Here is a 12,907-nt window from a genome sequence, read left to right as displayed (position 1 = left end):
CAATAGGGAAAATAAGAGGCAAACAATCGTTTATATTTTACCTTCTCCAAAGCTGCCACCCTCTCATTAATATCCATCTACCAGACAATTTAAGTAAGATCATTCTCTTGTGCTTGGGACTTTAGTCCACAATCATACCCTTTCCTTTAGGTTGAGGAAAATGTGTAGGAGTCAGTTGTGCATGGACATCATACGTTTATTGCTCAGCTAGGAATATGTACAATTTACGACTTAAAGTAAGTTAGTAATCTAATGATAATTCTTAATAGTAAGTAATAAGAGCGAATGACTTTTGAAATTACTATACCTCCAAAATTATAGGCTATAGTTGACTATGGCATACTTCTGTTTATGATCAAAGTGATCGGTCGTCCACAAAGCATTGCTTTTTAAAGTTTTGATAGCGTAACAATACTACACTAACATGATACTGAAGTTCTCTAAGGTCATTTTCTTTTTTGTAGCTGTGAAAAACATGGCAGCCACAAACATGTCCATGGAAATGGAGTATTGACAAAAATGGTCAACGTTGTACAACTATAGCAACAGTATGAGTGCCTTTATATGTAGTGTTGCATGCCAGGAGACCCAGTTGACGAACATCGATTCATCATCCATATTTCGTTTTTCTTCTAAGGTCACATTGTGAATCATGAGCTCTTTTTCTGTGACAGCTTGTGTCCTGTGGATATTTGCCCATGTGAAATCGTTAATACCCAATTGGTCCAGTTGTGTGGTCTCACAGGTCTGGCTGAATTGTCTAAGGTCCTAGTGTGTGCATTTGGAGAATTATAATGTTAGAAAAAGGGGTTGAAACATGCTTAGATATCTGTGGTTTCCCAGGTTTTTTAAAAACGGTTGGATTTGAAAATTTTATAGTGTGACCTAGGCATCGCACAGCACTTTTTTATCCGATGTGACTTACAAGCTTAAGCAATTCATCACAGCCACACAATAGGCCTATTTGCAGGATATAATGTCAAGTTTAGTTCACAGATTAGGCGAGACATAGTAGAGAAGAACAGAAATGCAGAGAAGAGAATTATAATTTTTTTTTATTTAATTTGACATGAACGAGAGAGTCAGTTGTGAACAAACAATGACAAACATATTAAAATAGTGCCATTTCATTCATGTTGATAGGACAAAGGGTATAAGATGAATTCTCTGTTCTTTTACAAATGCTAGTAGGGAACATTTAAGGTTTTTTTATATAAAATATTACCATTGTGTTTATTGTGTGGATTAACACAAAAAAATTGTTTGCTGGTTCACGTGTGTATCTAGGGTTAGTGGTTCAAATTTTTTATTGTGTGTTTTTTTTTTTTTTTGGTCATTCTGATTAATTTTTATTGAATGACACCTTTACAAGTTTAAAGTGAAAATTTAGATCATCAGTACAATCCATCACAATGTTTCAAATAGCACAGAATAGTGGAAATAAGTCACTGCAATAGTTATAATTAAAGAAAAAAGTAACAATATTAGAAAAGCACAATCCATAGAGGATCCACCTGGTTAACAAAATGTTGTTAATTTTAAATCGCATGTGGACAAGGTCAGAGAGCTTGTTTTTTTTTTTTTTTTTACAAGATTTACACAGCAAGTCGAAATATCCCTTTAATATTTGTTACATGTTCTAGAGGACAAATATACAAACTAATAACAATTTTAAAATAACAGAAATGCTTTATTCAAGCACATAATAAAAGTCAGCAAAGTTAATATTGATCAAGAACTAAATCCTTTTTAAATTCGTCCACTGCATTTTATATTTATTTCTAACAGTAACAGGGGGCACATCCTACTGCGCTTGTACAGTTCTTTTATGGATTGGCATGACCTCCTCTGTCTTTAGACGTGTATATGATTGGGATTGCATTGGTGGTATTGTCTGGGTCAAAGAAATTGTTAATTATCGCGGGTGTTTGTGCGATTTGATAGGTGTTGTGACAGCAGGCAATATTATTACTTAACACTGGAAGATAAGAAATTGCTACCAATATGATGATGTGACGGTGCAGGTTTTCATGGCCTTGTTCCGTCAGTCACCATGAGACACATATTAAGCAAAGCCAGAGCAATGCAGAAATATGAAATGATGATCAGTAGAGTGGTGGTGCACATGAGGAGACTCAAAGCTAATTTTTTTCCCATCAATATATTAATCGCAATATAATTACAAGCTAGTCTATACATAATTCCTTGGTCACAAAAAATAAACTATTAATCACGACAGATTCTACAAAAAGAAGAGTGTGTTCACAACAACCCTACAAGTACTAGATAAAAAAAAAGATGTCAATGAAAAAATCCAACATTACCCCTATGATCAGAATACATGGCTTGTTTGGTTACCAATGGCATGATACCGTAGAGGAAAACAATAGCAACCAGTCTGTCATAAGCCAAGACAAGTTAAAAAGTGTCAAAGACTGCGTGTTTCATGAAGTGAATACAATAAAAACACCTATTTGCCAAACTGCTTTCATATGAAACAACTTGTGTGCTCAACATAAAAAATGTGTCAATGACTTTTGGAATCAAAGCCGAGCCTTCCACACAGGTCAGAAAAGGCCAGATGGAAAACAGCAATGTATTTGGCTGTGTGACAGTCTCGGGCCCAAATATATGATACACCTGATAAATGTATCTCCCTAAAAACGTCACAAAATACACTAAAGAGACAAGGAAACATATGTAGTATTTTGCATGTGGCCAAAATTAAAAACAGCCTTTATGAAAAATGCTGGCAGGACGCACAAAGGTCACATTTGCAGAGGAGTTTGACTGCATGGAAGCTCATGATAACTGTTGCCTGGCTTTTTGTATCACCTAGTGATGAAGAACTGTTACAGAAATATGCTCAATAACAGAATATTCAAATAATGTTTTCATTCCAGTCACAGTGCACTGATGAGAGCAAAAATGTTTAGATTGTTCACTTTTGAATCCAAATTGAACTAATCATTGCAGTAAAAATCACTACAGAAGAACAGAGGAAAACACTATGATTATTAATTTACACGTTGTTACGAAATTCTGTGACAATACATCTTATTCTACCAGCTGTCTCCACATTTATATTAGATCAGTCTTGAGGCTGCGGGACTTAAGCTGATGGATCAACTTTTCTCCCTGTAGGACTTAATTATCAGGGCAGGAGTCATGAGCATTAGGCCTACTCTTTTTAAACTAATATCAATTCATGATCAGTGTACACAACACTATTATTTTTTCAAAGTTTTTGTGATGAGTTACAATATTATGTTAAAAAAAATTCAAGTATTGATGTCTCTCTATAAAGCAATTTCCATTACAGTCGTTAAACTGTGATCATGACATATTTCTCTGACTGGTTTGCAAAAATTTTAATAAACTAATGCTGTAACTTTACTTTGGGGGCATTTAAAAAAGCTTGAATCATTTCCAGTTGTCTTTATCGCGTGTTGTATCTATGATGTCTGCATTTGTCAGTATTGAGAAAAAACCAAGGATTCTGAGATTTGCCACTGCAGTGTAAAACATTTCATAATGGCATACTGAATTGCTAGACACTTCAGTTTTCATGAGCCTCAACTCTGAGTTTAATGTCATTCTAATAAAACCTTGCTTTTAGCTCTGGATAGAAGAACGCATTTGCTGTAACTAATGTGTTAAAACGGTACAGTAGCTGAAATGATTCTGTGTTAGGATATTACTCGTAGATGCTTAGCAACAGACACCCAACGCCATACCTCGTGATTCTGCAACAAAATTGAGGCAATATTCTATGTTCATAGTACATAACAGTATTGGATGAATTGGAATGAATTATGCACCAACTTTAACACACAAAAATTAAGGAGTTTCAAAAATCCTCAGATTTGTCACGATAGCTAGTGTATTATATCAAATCCATGAACATACAGATGAGACCCAATGACCAAGAATCATATCGGGACACTACTTTACTCAAACACTGAAGAGAAGAACACAAACATCCAGAAACTGTACACAAGACATGAAGCTGAAGAAAACAGAGAGCTTTAAATATATTGGAGTTGCCAAATCAAGTACTACAAACAGGTTTTGTATATGTCAACTGGGCGTGAAAAGGAACAAAGGAACCTTGGTGAATATTAAACACAAGGAAACTAAACCAAAACAGAACAAACCATGTGATATTTAGTCCCCCTTCCCAGAAAGAGCACAATCTCTCATACTGTAATAAAAGATGGTCCAACTGAGATTGAGGGAGCATAATGATGGAGGATGCAGGAGCCTGGAGAGTAGACGTGAGCAAGGGGGCCTAGACAGAGCATTCCAGAGAGGCGGAGTCAAGAAGGTGATACCGTTGAGATGGTCCCGGGGAGGTCCTATAGAACTGTGTCAGAGACCGACCTGACAGAGACGGAGACACTGAGGTGGAGACTCAGACTGAGCTGAAGAAGATGGAGACCAGGCCAGGACAAAGTTGCCTGGGACTGGAAAGACACACGAGGTGAAGCTGGAGGTGAACGAGAATCCCAAGCAGGACCATGAGGATATGCCAAGGGTACGAGGCAGAGCAAATGACTGACCAAGGCATGTGGCAGGAGGGACCGAGGGAGCCGAGTGGATTCTGAGTATTGATGGGCCCAAGTGGAGCTGAGGGAGTGTGGAGCCAAGGGTAAGTGCGAAGGGTCAGAGTAATCTCTCTTTCCAGAGGTGGAGTTAAAAACTGTACAAGATGCCGAGGTACATCCACACACAGCAACATGGAGTGAGAAATGAGGGGAGAGCTGAGGAGATTGGAGGGGAAACAGCGGAGGTCGAGCCGCACTGACTTGCTTGCTTTTGGAGAGGAAGGTGGGAGAGTGGAGGCTAGGAAATGATTTCTGCAGTCTCCAGGAGGAACTTGGACATAGGCATAACGCAGCAGAGTGCACAGGAGAACTTTGGCTGGGTTGCAACCAGTCAAGAGTCCACAAGATAATTGGGGAGGTGGGTTGGCTGGGCCCTGGGATCTGGAGTGGGGCAAGCAGGGTCTCCCTCCTCTGGGTCAAATAGTTTTGAAAAGAGGGATCTGTTGTTTGCAAGCAATCACTCCACAGTAGGAGCAATGTCTCGCCTAAGGGACCATCCATAGGCAGGCACTTGCCTTTGACTGCGACGCTGAGGCTGGATAGTTTTGATGGAGGCACACAGATGTAGAGAAAAGCTTTGTTGTCGCTCTTGAGTAAATGATCCGCTGTGCTTCAAGGAGGAAGCGGACAAAGAGCAGGGGATAAACCAGTCTCTTTAAAATGTCTTTTAAAACCTTCGGCACTCAAGAGAGGGGATACAGGAATGCAGAAGAAACACTAACCAAAAACAGCATTGTTAAATGGTCCGGTGTACATTCAGATAATTTGTTTCTCGTTTTTTGTCTTCAAAATGGAAAAACCAAAGAACGCCGGTCAGTCATCACATACTTCGATTCCTTAAATTATCATCAACACTTTGTTCTAATGCACTAAATGGATTATTACACTAAACAAAATGGATAAATGATCTTGATATATTGTGTCTCATGTGGGTGGGACATGAAACACACCCTCTTTTTGCTTATTGGTCAACAAACCCTCAGACTGTGTTGTCATCAGTTCTTACTCAGTTCTGCACAACAGAACATACAGTTCATCTGTGTCACGATTTTGTCATATAAGCATTTATGGCAAACTACATTTCATCTCGTTCTCATCAAACACTCCAGACTAACGAATGACTTGATGCAAACAGTACTCGGCTTAGAAACCCTAGACAGGGCTTTTTTCTGTGCGACATTGTGCCAGAGACAAGTAGGGTATGATTGGTGTTTATTTCAGAAATATGACTGCTACCTCACATACTGCACCCATATTACGTCATTAGCTAACATTTCTTTGGCAGCATTATCTGTTTGATTTAGGATCACAATTAGAAAAATCTGTGGCAAAGCTGTAAACCGTACTGGACAATGTGGAGCAAATAACACTTACACACAAATAAAGTTGCAGGAACATTTATCAATTATGTGTAAATACGCAGTTAGTCATTAACTTGTTTTAGACAATGACGCACAGTTTTATTAATCTGGAATGTTAATTGATGTCACACAACAGGGTGTGTTGTATTGTCTCTGTATAACTAAAACGGTCTAAATCAATGGTGCACCATGTGAAGGTTTCATTTCTGAATGAATCTAGTCTTTGAATGAATCAGTTGGTGAGGGATTCGATGAACCATTAATACTTAGACAGCCACTTTAAAAAAAATTCCTAAATGAATCTGTTTTTGATTGAATTTGGTTGAAATAAATTATTAATTTAATTAACACCATGACTTGCTGTCACCTATGGTAATAGTACTTTCATAATCCAAGTATTGTATCTTTTTTAAATTGATTTCATATTTCTATATTCAAAATATTATGTTTGAATACAATTCAATCTCATTTAAAGACCCCACACCCTTAGTTACTGTTGCTATGTCAGACCAAGGACGTGGTTGCTCCTCCTACCACACATCATGTTCTCACTCAGGTGAAAAATATTTGGAAGAGCAAAAGAGAACACTGGACAACACACGCGGGGACGGACATAGAGAGCGGTTACTTTTGGTATGAATCAAAGTCTCAGCTTTCTTAAATTTTGTAATTTTGTATAAATTACACACAATAAATATGGTTTTTTGTGATCTTAATGTGTCATGACAAATCACTGTCGCCTCACTTCAAGCAGCAAAATAAACTGCCCATCAGAACTAAACTCATCAGCTTCTTCTTTACTAGATAAAAGCATGAAAAAACCATGAATGAACATCACGAAGGTATCTTGGATTTTAATAAGTGCGGGAAAAAGACATCAATACACACCATTTTTCAAGTTCAAGGCCACCGGACATTGACATCTACTCTCGGTCCTAGTTTGTTTGTTTGGGTGGATGCATTATGATTGGTCAGATCACCTGTCATCACAATCACTGGTGTGAAGGGGTCTATTGTATTTTTTGTGTTAATACATTTACGGGCCCTTTGAGCAACATTAACTGTGGTAATTACATCTAAAGTAATGGCAGCTTCTTTTGCCATAGGGGCAAAGATGGGTAGGTTGGTACTTAATTAAACTGGTAACTCCTAGGGTGTCATATTACCTTTAAACTAATTTAAATATAATTAAAACTACACTTTAAATGAATTTAAGTAAAACCAATTTAAATTGACAAAATTTAAGGAATTTAAACATTTATTGTACTTCTTTTTATTTATTTATTTACATGTATTGCAAAATTGGCATCTCAAATGAGCTCACCACCCGTCTTCATCAAGCATCATGATGTTTAATTTCAAAATTTCATAAAGTCAATCACTGAAACAACAGTACCACTTTGAGGAACACCATATGTATTTATTTACATATTTAACATGGCCAGTGGGATAATGACACCATGACAGCCTATTAGTATAAAATTGTATAAACACACTAAAGTCAAATATTCTGTTTAACTTAGGTATTTGTTAACATTGTTCTAAAGTGGCAATATAATTAATAATATACTTACCACACAGAATAGCTTTCATTCAAACAGATGATAAAAGTCAGCTAACATATATATTAAAAAGTGCAGACTCCTTTTAAAATAATATTTAATTTCTCCCACTGCATTTCACATTTCTTGTCATAGTAGCATGCACCTTACTGCGTTTGTAGCAGTTCTTTTATGGACTGCATGTAACCTCCATCTTTTCTTTTAGACGTGTATATGATGGGATTCAGCATAGGTGGTATTGTCCCTGTGTCAAGGATTGTTATTAATTCCGTCTAGGGTGTTTGGATGGAAAAATGTTGTTAAGGTTGAATATATTGCTTAAATTGGGAGATAAAAAATGCACAACATATGAGATGTGAGGTGCAAAGTTTTCATGGCCTTGATCCTTTCCAGCACCATGAGCAATATTAAGCAGAGCCAAAGCAATGCAGAAATATGAAATGAAGATCAGTATTGGAGGTATGCAAATCAGAAGGACCAAAGCAAAGTTTCGATCCCATCATAATATGCACAAAATTATCATTACAGGAGAGTCTATATAAAAAAGGGCAAAATCACAGTACTAAGTATCAAGTACCATTAATCTACCCAAAAAGAGAGTCTATTGACACAAATTATTGCAAGTACAGAGAAAAAAGGTCACAGAAAAAAAGATCCATATCACCCCTATGATCAGAAACATGGCTGGTTTGGTCGACAAGGGCATGATAACCTTAGATTGAAAACAAATAGCAACCAGGTCTGTCATACAGCCACAGCCAAGTAGTGTAAAAGACTGAAGATTCAAAAATGAAATACAAAAAAACAGATTTGCCAAACCTGCTTCATATATAAATTTACTGGTTCTCAATAAAAAACACATCTATTATGTTTGGAATGTAAGCAGAGCTTCCACACAGAGTCCGAAAAGGCAGAGGATTAAAACAGCAATTTATTTGGCTGTGTGAAGTCCTGCGGGCGCCAATATATGAACACATGATATGCAATTCCCTAAAACATCCACATACCTAATAGACAGAACCATAGAGTGTTATTTTGCAAGTGAAAATTACAAGCCTTGATGAAAAATGTGGCAGGAACGAACAAAGATCCCATCTGCAGAGAAGTTGGGCTGCAGGAGAGCATGATACCTGTTGGCCTTTTTTATCACCTTTGATAGAACTGTTTAGACATAACACTCATTAACTGAGAATATTCAAACTAATATCTCCCCAAATGTCCAGTACAGTGAATGTCGCTCTAATAGGATGATTCCACTAATATACAACCACTTGGTCCTACAGTAAAAATCATTAGATAGAAACGTGCAGAACTATGTTATACTCTAACCTCTCCAATACTGCCACACAATCATTATTCTCCTCAGCTATTCGGCATATTTATATTGGAATCATCCTCATGCGCTTGGGACTTACAGTAGGGTAATTGGATCAGCCCTTTCTCCCTACAGAATTCAGGGAAAAAAAAAAATTGTAGAAGTTACTCTTTACAAAACTATGGATGAGAAAAAAAAAATATACAAGATAACAAAAAAAAATTCTGTTTACAGATATTTAAAGCTGATATATTGTTGACCCATGAAAACAATAGCGGACTAATATTATTGATCCTGAAAATATGAATATCAACCACACGTCCCAATTTTAAATGTTTTTGATTTATTTGCAAAGTAAAGAAAATATACAGGGATGTTACATACGACCTATTACTAAAAAAAAAATAATATGGCATAATCAGTTTGATTCGTCATCTTCCAGTTATTCCATCTGTTTAGAAACAAATGGAGAGATGAAACACCACAGGCTTGTTTTCTCTTTTATCTTTTTAATTTTCTTTTCCTTTTTACTGCTCTGAGAGCGGAACTAAAAAATAAAATCTAAAAAAATTAATTCTCACCACTCGTATTACTCCCCCCGTGCCTATCCAAGGTGGTATTTTTTTGCACGGTGTTTGGAATTTCCTACAAGTTTCAGTAACACTGTAATTTGCACAGCAAGAATGTTTCTCTTCCATCTAAGGGATGCAGTAAACGGTTACCATAGCTATTCATTCTTAATTTTGTATTACAGTCAACAATTTCGTCGTCTAGGTTATCTTCCCTCTAAACAAACCTGATTATCTGGTATCCGTAGTCACCCCAAAACATCACTGTGTTTCCACTGTACAATCATAATTACTGCATCTTCTGCTGTCTTGTGTAAGAACTTGCATAATCCTTCGCACAATTTAATTTCCTTTAACTATTAAATTTATTTTACGCAATGCTACATGTTATACAAAAATGTATATACCATACGTATTGTTTTTGTCCGTAGACTTTTTAATGCCAGTGTCTAGGAAACCGAGATCTGAGGAGCATTAGCAAAATAAAATGAGGTTCTACTATCTACCCTTTTCTGTCTACAGACTACTGTCAATCAGTTTCACAACTCAATATTACTATTGTTAAACAATGTTTTGTCAAGTTTGTGTTTTTTTCCTTCTGCGTTATGCTTGTTTTTGTCACAAACAATTTTGGGGATTGAACAGAAGATTACAGGATTCATCTTTCAGAGTTAAAACATTTTTGTGTTTTAATGTCCATGTCACATACGGAGTACTTTCACACTGAAGCACATGCCTGCATGTACATTACATGGTCTGGAACTTCACTCTCAAAAAAAAAGAAATCACCCTGCAAAAGAAAGAAATACCTTCTAATATGTCCAAATAACAAAAGGGTGGGAATAAGTAATTAATAGGGTTAATGTGCAAACATTGTACCATGGAACACTCTTTTGACATTCAAGGAAAAAAAACTGTGACAACTGATTTTTTATAACTACATGTCTATTTTATACAATTACAAGATGAACACAGTCTATTCAAACAGCCATGAAAGATAAACCTCAACAGTAAAAGAAGATAAATGTAGTATACAACCTTTTAAATAAGTGCCTTTTCACACCACTTTCAATTTCTCCACACTGAATTTCCTAATTGTTTTACTAATTGTATCACCTTACTGCGTTTTGTTACAGTTCTTTTATGGACTGCAATGACCTCCTTCTTTCTTTAGAGTGTATATGAATGGGAATTCAGCATAGGTGGAATTCTCCTGGTCAACAGAAGTGTTGCTTATCCGGGGCGTTTGGATGGATTAGTTTTGTGGGCAGCAAGCAATATTATTACTTAAAATTGGGAGATAAAACTCTGCCACCAATATGAGATTGAGTGGGTGCAGGTTTGTATAGCTTTGATCCCATCACACCGATGAACCATCTTAAGCAGAGACATAGCAATGCAGAAATAGGGAATGATGATCATTACGGGGGCAAGCAAATTAGGAAACCAAAGCAAATTTTTCCCATCAGTAAATTTCGGGAATGAAGCATTACAAAGCTTGTCTCACACACAGGGCCATACTCACAAATATACTATTAACCACATTAGAACTACAAATAGACAGTCTATTCCGCAGACCTACAGGCACAGAAAATGTGTCATAGACACAATCCACATCAACCCTATGATCAGAAACATGGCTTGTTTGGTTACAATGGCATGATACCGTAGAGGAACAATAGCAACCAAATCTGTCATAAGCCAAGATAAGAAGTGTCAAAGACTGCAGATTCATAAAATGATATATAAAAAACTACGCACAAAGCACACTTCGTCATGAAATGTCATGGTGCCCAAACAAAATATGTCATGATTTTTGGAATCAAGTCTGAGCTTCCGACACAGATCAGAAAGGGCCAATGGAAAACAGCAATGTATTTGCTGTGTGAAGTCTGCGGGCCAAATATATGATACACATGATAAATGAATTCACTAAAACAGTCCCAACATACACTAAAGACAAGAACACATAGTATTATTTTGCATGTGGGACATTAGAAAAGCCATTGAGGAAAACCTTTGCTCAGGACGCACAAAGTCACATTTGACAGAGGAGTCCTGATTGTATGGAGTTCATGATACCTGTTGGTCTGGCTTTTTTGTGTCACCTGTGATTCAATCCAGTCAAAAACAGAGAATGTTCAAGTAATCATTTAATTTCCACGTCCACAGAGCATTCCAATGAAAATGCTTTAATTTTCTTTGATATAATCATATTGAACCTATTTGAATAAGAGGCAGTAAAAGCATTACAGAGAAACGAGCAGAGGAAACACGTTGTTTATATACTCTACCTTCTCCAAGGTGGCCACCATCTCACTATTTCAACCAGCCATCAGATAAATATTAGATCATGTTTTTGTTCGCTTACACATGGGACTTTTAGTTCATAGATCAACCCTTTTCCCTACAGATTTGAAAAAAAGATAATGCAAAAAATGAGTAATGCTAATGATAATAGGCTCCGCTCCGTACATAACATTTTTTTGTTACACAAGCTCTAGGTTTCTTCTGTGTTGAGCATAACCTCCCTATAGAATATATGTTTGTAGGAAATGGGTGATTGTTAGCGTTTCCAAACCCCAATGGTTCAGCTAGGCCAAAGAATATCATGCAATATTTGCATTTCTGTGAGGCCTTTATCACCCGGATACTCACAAATGCTTTCCCTTATGTAAATGAAGCCATATCCATGAGGAAATTTGTGGTGCTTTTTCACCATCGGTCTAGTGATGTAAAGTCCAATTCATTTCCACAAACCGGTTCTTGCCGACAGTTCAGATCAATGAACCAGTTCAATGAACAAAAAGCCTTTCAAAGCCTTTTGTTAATATCAGTTAATGATGTTTGTGGTCACAGTTTCATTCCTTGATCTTTCATGTTGGATACTGTACAAGTCATGACTGACCAATATTGAGTAGCCTACGCATAAACACGGATATCTTCTACATGTCTAAAGTATAGGCCTGTAGAAAGAATAAACTCACTGATTTTTGCTTAACAACTTACAAATATAATCTGCATGCACTAATAAACCATAGTAAAATCCAGGTTTTTCCATGTGTTAGAAAAACATTGGTCTATTTAATCAAAAACTAGTCATAAGCATATTTGCAGTACAATTTGTTTATATGAAGAAACTTATTGTGAATACTTTTTCAGTCCCAGGAATAGGAACAAATGCCGCAACTCACTCTCGTTAGGATCGGTAATTTTCTGCAAACTTGACAGTTGTGACTCATTCACAATGTGCAATTATATGAAGCTACGAGAATACTTTTTGTTCAGGAATAACAAATGCATACGACTCTTCAACAATGTAAGCACTGAAAAATAAAAAAAAAAAAAAAATCTATCCATGAGGTCTGATAACCCAAAAGAGCAACTGGAACCCACCGAGCACTCAAGCTCATAGGAGAAGCTTTCAAAAGGTCCAAACCCTTCTCAAACATTTCTGCAAGCTTAACTTGCAAAACCCATGATCTGAGTCTTC

General features: G+C 36.6%; 3 pseudogenes; all 3 read right to left on the bottom strand.

Moving 5' to 3' along the window:
* Window positions 1–941: 941 nt before the first annotated feature.
* LOC122146358 lies at window positions 942–4,570 on the bottom strand (annotated as a pseudogene).
* Window positions 4,571–7,676: 3,106 nt separating this feature from the next.
* Window positions 7,677–8,507, bottom strand: LOC122146357 (annotated as a pseudogene).
* A 2,162-nt stretch (window positions 8,508–10,669) lies between these two features.
* LOC122146356 lies at window positions 10,670–11,729 on the bottom strand (annotated as a pseudogene).
* Between the last annotated feature and the right edge of the window lie 1,178 nt (window positions 11,730–12,907).

Source organism: Cyprinus carpio, chromosome A10 (genome assembly GCF_018340385.1).
Source record: "Cyprinus carpio isolate SPL01 chromosome A10, ASM1834038v1, whole genome shotgun sequence".
NCBI classification, from domain to species: domain Eukaryota; kingdom Metazoa; phylum Chordata; class Actinopteri; order Cypriniformes; family Cyprinidae; genus Cyprinus; species Cyprinus carpio.
Note: the sequence above shows the minus strand (reverse complement) of the source record. Positions and strands in the feature narration are given on the sequence as shown.